The sequence below is a fragment of the Epinephelus fuscoguttatus genome, linkage group LG1 (genome assembly GCF_011397635.1).
Source record: "Epinephelus fuscoguttatus linkage group LG1, E.fuscoguttatus.final_Chr_v1".
NCBI classification, from domain to species: Eukaryota; Metazoa; Chordata; class Actinopteri; order Perciformes; family Serranidae; genus Epinephelus; species Epinephelus fuscoguttatus.
This window is the reverse complement of record NC_064752.1, coordinates 5,965,409-5,973,140: the sequence shown is the minus strand read 5'-3', so window position 1 is coordinate 5,973,140 and position 7,732 is coordinate 5,965,409.

Here is a 7,732-nt window from a genome sequence, read left to right as displayed (position 1 = left end):
TAGAAGAACGTGAGGTCAGACATTTTGGGGCTATAAACATAAGAAAAACTCATTCTTGAGTGGAGAGGGACTTTAAATGAAGTCATTGTGAACACAGTATGTCCTTATTTCTAAGCCGATTGACCCCAGTCCTGATTTTTAAAGGTATACTATGCAGGAATGCCAGATACAACATTAAATTTTGGCCCCTCCTTCCGACACTGCTTGTACGTACACTCCAAGCTATTGACAAAGGAAAGCTACATTTGCAGTCATGGAAAAGCTAATACTTAAACAAGCTGACAAAGCTAACCACTGGCACCTAGCCATACCTCTTCTTCATCATCATCCTTCAGGGCTCACCAGAGGAAATGAAAGTGAAACCCAATCGCAGATTCATCTTGTTTTGGAGCAAGCTCTGTCCACTTCTCGCTATATTTGCATTTTTTTCCCCAGCATTTTGTCCACAATTTCCATAACTTCCTCTTGGATATGTGCTGATACGACCTGGTTGCTACTATTTTATAAAGTCTTCAACTTCCTTGTGTGCTGGTATTAGCTGGGAGCTGCACCCAGGAACATCCCGAACACAGCAAGATAAGAAGAAAACATGACAATACAGGGAGAGTCTGCAGATAAAAACACCACCACACACCTCTAGTGCGTCATAAGTGATGATCAAGAGGGATTACTACTTTTTAGGAACATCCTGCCTAGTATACCTTTAAAGACACACCATTAAAAAGAAACGTGCGTATGCCAATAGAGTTTATTTTCCTTTCTTCTGTTTACCTCAAATTTCATATTCTCTCGTGATCACTTCAGGTACATCTCAGATACCATAAGTGGGATTTTGAGGTACTTTTTACTCCACAACTTGTATTTCACTTCCAGTTACTTTTTGCATTAAGATAATACATGTAAAGCCTCTGATAAGGATCTAATAAACTTGGGTACGACATCAAGTTTGATGTATGCAGACTGTACGATGACAGTGCCTACTGAATCACAGGCTATACTATGCAACAGCTTCCCATACTGAGTGCTGTTCTGGGTATTACTTCTCCAACTGTGAAGCCCAACGTAGAGAGTCACATTATTAAATAACCTAAAGTTTTGTGGGCACTATAACTGATTGAATAGTGAACTGTTGAACTGATGAACTGTGATTGTGTGTGTTTGCTAGCTGCTATTGCTCACCTGTCAGCCGCACCTCTACCGCTACTTCTGTCCATGCTTCATGCTTCGTCCAAAGCTTCCGCTGCCACATCTCCACAAGGTTTTCCTCTCTGCTGGAATCCCACACATTTCCTTAACCGTGATTTGCCTTCATGGCGAGCTGCTATCCGTCTGTTTGTTGGGGTTTACCATCAGTGTGTCATTTCATGCTGCATGGTTAGTAGATGTAGGTCATAACAGCAGTCGCACAGTGAGATGGTCATCCCAGATTTCTGATTGCAAGATGTAGGACCACTGTTTTAGGGCCACGACCAAAGATATCTCCACGTTTCTTTCATGCTGGTCATCTTGGGTCTGGGACAGCCCAAAATCACACAGTGTATACCCAGCTCGTGACAAAGCATCAGTCTCTGTGGTTAAGATTAGCTTCTCCTTGACACCTTACTGAGACAACACACAGCTGCTGAGCCTTGAAACAACGAACATGCTACAACAGAATATGCCAGGGGAGTAAAAGTATTGGATGGATTTGATGAAGTAAATGTGACTTTGGAGTCTTGGGAGAACCACCACTGTAGTTTGGAGCTGAACACCACCTTACTGTACTACACAGCTGGCCTCCACCCGCACCTCCCCCTCCTTTGCATCCTTAGATCAATAGAAAACATTCCTTTCAAACCTGCCTGTGGGCGGATTTGAAAGGAATGGTTACCTAAAGGTTACCTAAATATGGTAATGAGGTTACCTAAATAGCACAAAACTAGTATAAAGAAGCTAAGTCTTTATTCAGATATACACCGATCAGCCAAAACATTCAAACCACTGACAGGTGAAGTGAATAACTTTGATTATTTAGTTCCAATGCATTGTTCTGCTGGGAAACCTTTGGTTCTGGCATTCATGTGGATACCACCTGACATGTTCCACCCACTCAAACACCGTTGCAGACCAAGTACCCCCCCTCATGGCAACAGTACTCCCCAATGGCAGTGGCCCCCCAGCAGAAAAAAGCAGACTACACAAACTGTTGAGAAATGGCCTGTGGAGCGTGACAAAAAGCTCAAGGTGTCGACCTGGCTTCTAAATTTCCCAGGTCCCAATCTGCTCAAGGATTCTTGTGATGTTCCGGTACCCCAGATGTACCCCTAATCCAAGGTGGGGCCTCCTTGGGTCGGACTTGGCTCTGACCTGTGGAGGCATGGACACAGGATCTCTGGGAGTGTTGTGCGGTGTCTGGCACCAGTGCGTTGGCGGCAGATCCATTTAGTCCAGTGGGTTGTGAGGTGGGTTAATGGCACGTGCCACAGATGCTCATTCAGATTGGGATCTGGGGAATCTGGAGGCCAGGTTGACACTTTGAAGTCTTTAAAATCAAATCTGCGAGACTTGACAGCGATAGGGTGACAGTCTGCTGTGGTCCTCTTGAAACGTGCTCTTAAATTAGCTGTAGTGTAGGGTTTCTAGCAGTGGCCTCAGTTTAGCCCCTCTACTCCCTGTATTTATAGTCACTACATTTTCCAGCCATATTGTCTTTTTTAGTAGTCAGAAGTGCAATATTTTCTTCTGAAAATCAGTCACACAAAATGCACTTACATACTTTCTCCTTAGTATTACTTTGACTTTTAGTGCAGGGTTTTAGTGTCAGGTGATGGGCTCTTCTTTGCATTCAAATTTCCAAATGTAAAGTTACTGAATATTGTTGAAATCAGCCGCAGTGATAGTGTCTGCTGCCTCCTGAAAAACACATGAACTGATTCCACATCACAGTGGTTCCCAACTGGTGGGTCGTGGTCCAAAAGTGGATCACGGGCCCATTCTGAAAGGACCACAAGTGACTCACAAGTGTGTCAACTTTGTAAAAAATGCACTTTATTTTGAAGGACAGCAAATTTCTGGCATGGAGCTGTTGTTTTAAAGAGCTGTTTTCTGCTGTAGAGTGAGGTACTACTTGACAGCTACATGACAGAGACAGCAAACTAGCTCAGCAACATGGCCAAGTATGATGGTGAATATATTAAACTGTGTGGACCTTTAATGACTGAGGAGAAATCTGGACCCAGTAGCTGGACTACTTGATTGTCACATCAAGTATCAACTGTTGAAAATGACATGTTGCTGTGACAGAATGTGTGTGAGGACCTTTACCCTCAGTGACACTGAGACAAGGTCCAGCATGAAGGAAATACTGGGGAAAAGCCCAAGGCCAGGGTTAGAGTTTAGATTGAGCAATGGCTATTAATAGCACACACACACACACACACACACACACACACACACACACACACACACACACAAATATGACAGTGTGCTATGTCTTTTTAATGTTGCATTCTCTAGTATATTAATTGCTGTATCTCATGTAGGAAAGGTGCGACACAAATACAGTTTCTTCTTAATATTAACACATTATTATCACATCTACTTTATCATTCTTACATGAACATATCCAGAAGTGTTTCCCACCTTGACCACAAAGTATAATCAGTGTTTCCTCATCTTTGTGGCGCCTTTTAGTTTTTTTTTTTTTTTTAGTCTTTCAGTTTCTTGGCCATTTTTAACAGTTCAAAGTAGAGTAGTTTAACATGTTTAGCAGAGACCCTCAGCCTGACTGGAATCTCCCAGAGGCTCCTGGGCGTGTTAGTGTTACTTAACTTATTTATGAGAAACACCCATTCATGACTACTGGGACAAATCACATCCTACCAAGAAAACCCTTAAAATTCTAACTTATCAACACACTTATTCAGTTTCCAGGATGACACATTGTTTTTAAAGGATTTATATGTTTAAAATAAATATGCTTTATAAAATATTTTGATCTTAACAGCCTTGTCCCAGAAAATAACGCACAACTTCAAACAGTTAAAAATATTTGTTAAAAGCCTTTACAGTCTAAAATGGACAGTACGCACTGATAACATCGGCGTCAAAAATCTACTACTATATTCATCTTTGCTTTAAAGTATATTTTTTGTGAAAATGTTGGCCCTTTAAATATGTGTCCCAATTTTGTTTCAGCGCTGTCAGACTTCTACAAAAGCATAATTTAATCAGGTATAAAAGGGATCAGCTACATCAAAAGGACTCCTGACTTCCTGGTTTCCAAAAGTAAAATGCTGCTTAAGTTCTGGTGAGCGTTATATTTTTTGATAAATTAATTTAATAATATTCCTATCAGGTGGCTATAGCCCCTCTAAATCACAACTAAGTAAGAATTATGGTTTAAAAATGAATATTTTGATGAGCATTAAGAGAATTCTCAGCAACTATTTAAAATAAAATGGCTACTCACTTCGACTGCTGTGAAATTAATAAATATATAACTTCCTGTCAGGTCCATAAGACATCAGCTCCGTCAGATCTTACCTCTGACATCCATTATTACGCTATTCAAGAAAAAAAAATTAAATCACCGGGGGGATGGCTCATTACAAGATTTAATAGTCAAGATTTAGATCTTATAAAATATATTTTCCAGCCTAACTGAAGAGTAAAAATACAAAAAACCCACTAAGTAATGTTTTGTCCCCATTCCCAAGAGTGAGTGTCCAGTTTGGGGCCCCATGGTGTGAAATCTTTGCTGTTAGGGCCCCTATTAAAGTCAGCTAACTTTTTCAAGGTTTAAGGTTTAGTCAGAGCCCTCCTGTCCGGGGCCGTCAGCATCCCAGTTTGTAATGTTTTAACCCAGGAGGCTTTCTGTTGCTTCTGTGTAAGAGTTGACAAGAACTTGGCTGGGTAAAATTGCTTCTTAAGTTTCCTGTAAGAAAAAGAAAGTTGTTTTGTTGCTTTCTTTCATCAGGGTGGAGATGTGTGATGACCATGTCAGGTTCTCTGTGATGCTGATTCCAAGGAACTTCAAACTGTTCACTCGCTCTACCTCAGCTCCATCAGTGTAGACAGGGTCGTACGTGTCTTCCCCTCCTTTTTCCTAAAATCAACAATCAACTCCTTGGTTTTGCCAACGTTGAACAGACAGTTGTTCTCTGAGCACTACTCGGCCAGACTGTTGATTTGCCTCCAATATGAGTTCTCATCACTGTTTCCGGCTGCTGATGATGGTGGTGTTGTAAGCAGACTTCACAACAGAGTCATCTTCCGGTGTTGCAGTTGTGTGTGTGCAGCAATAGCAGGAAGGGGCTGAGCACACAGCCCTGGGGAGCTCCACTGTTTAAACTGCATTTGAATTTTACCAGTGCTCAAGCAAAGAGCATAAACTTGGCTGCGTAACCAGACCTCAGATAAGGTCTGGTTACATGAAGATTCCTCATTCTATCTAACAGCTGCACTGCACTGACTGGCCCCACTGGTTGCAGGGGCAATTTTACCTGAAGCCTGGCCTGCTCCGTTGTCCAGCTGCCCTCCCTGCTTACAACACTGCTAGTCTTCCAAATAGCCACTAATCTGCTTCTAATATGGGAACATTCAATTAAAGCTCCACTGACTATTGGCAGTTTCCTCTGAATGGCTCAGGTCTGACCTGTGTGTCACTTAAATTTGTGTTATTTTATTAAAGATATATTTATTTTGGAATATGAGCCAAATGAGCAAAGTGCAAATTAAAATAATTCGGCCGACAAATTAGATTTTGACACCGGGCACCTGTACAACAAAGAGTCATAAAATTAGGTAATAATGCAGGGCCTGCATTAGTTGATATTGCACTTTGGTGATACAAATTCTTTTGCAAATTAAATAAATAAAAGAAATTAATCAATTCACCAAGATATAACCACAAACACGTGGTCATTCTGGGGCTTTGTGGACCTTCTGAGAGTCTGGGAACCAATGGCAGTTACCTATTTAGTTGGTAACTCAGCCGTCCATTTAGCTAATGCAAATATACTACATCACATCACGGTGATCCATTCCTCGATTCCAGTGCACATTCACAGTGCAGTGTTAAACCAGTTTATCTAGTTCTGTTCACAGGAGAAAACCTGTCACTACAATATTCACAACTATACAAGTAACAACTCCACTGTATGCCTGTAGAATAAAATATTTTTTTTTATATATTTTCAATTAATCTTTCTCAAATATAACAGTGCATTTGCAGATACAGACTTCATTTATAATCAAAAATCTCTTTTACAAGAGAGACCTGGCTATTCAAACGTAGTGGCCTCTCAAGAAAAACAAGCACATGTCTCTGTCACTACATTCTTTATCATGCCCTTAAATTCATCAGTGAATATTATTTAATTTCAGATGCTTTTAAAGATTGTTGCACATCCAAGGTGCAGAGTAGGAGAAATCAGTTTAGCCCAGATCTGTTAAAACCCTGAGTAGGCCTACATTAAAAAGCAACCACCTGGAGAAGCATAGTTGATGCAGAGGTAGGCTGGAAGTTTGTCCAGTATTGCTTTATAGATCAAAATATACCAGTGCTGTTGTCCGCGAGTGGTCAGTGACGTCCAACCCACCATTATTAAGAGGTTATAATAGCTTTCTTATTCGTCATTGTGTTAGAAACAGTCAAAGATGTATTGTAGTTCAACACAACACAGATGGACATTTGGTGTAATCTGAAGCACTCTATAGATAGAGATAGAGTTTAGGTAAATTAACAGAGAAGCTTCAACACAAAATTTTTGAGTCAGTACAAGGGGTGGGAATCACCAGAGGATCCACAAACACAAACCGATATCATTACGATACTTAAGCCACAATACAATATTACTGCAATTTTAAATATGTGGTGATATGCTGAGAATTGCAATGAAATATATTGCTATATATTGCAATTTATTACCCTTTTCCAACTGTAAATTATGTCCTTAAAGCAAAACTTTGTCAATATATATATATATATATATATATATACATATACTACTGGTTATATATATACATATATATATATATGTATATGTCAGTGCTTTGAGCTGCTGTGACGTGAATTTCCCAAGTGTGGGATAAATAAAGTTTTATCTTATCTTACGGTCTCTTATCTTTTTTTTTCAAGATATTTTTTGGGGCATTTTTAGCCTTTATTTGATAGGACAGACAAGTGTGAAAGGGGGAGAGAGAGAGAGAGAGTGACATGCAGCAAAGGGCCACAGGCTGGAGTCGAACCCAGGCCGCTGCGACAACAGCCTTGTACATGGGGCGCCTGCTCTACCACTAAGTTAATATGTTTTCAGTCTGTTCATCTCACTTCAGCCATTTTTTGCAGCAGCAAAATGTATTTACTGGACTGAAAAAGCAACTGGTTATATTATTCTAGTAGGCTACCTAAAGTTTAAATTGTATTTGTAATATTAATCATTTATACAATTAAAAAAAATGATACTAGGCACTGTGTGATGATACATTATAGCCACACAAAAATATTGCAATACTATGCTGTGTCGATTTTTCCCACCTCTAGTAAGTACACTGATAGAATAAATGAAAAACTGATTCAATCTCTGTTTTACAGAAAGAACATATTGGAAAAATATCTTTAATGTATGAATTTAAGTGCATCATAAAGAATGTGGTAAAAGAGACATGTGCTTGTCTCATCTAGAAAAAATTATAAATATATAAATGTGGTGGTGTTGATAATAGCTGCAATGTTACTTATTTGCCCAAA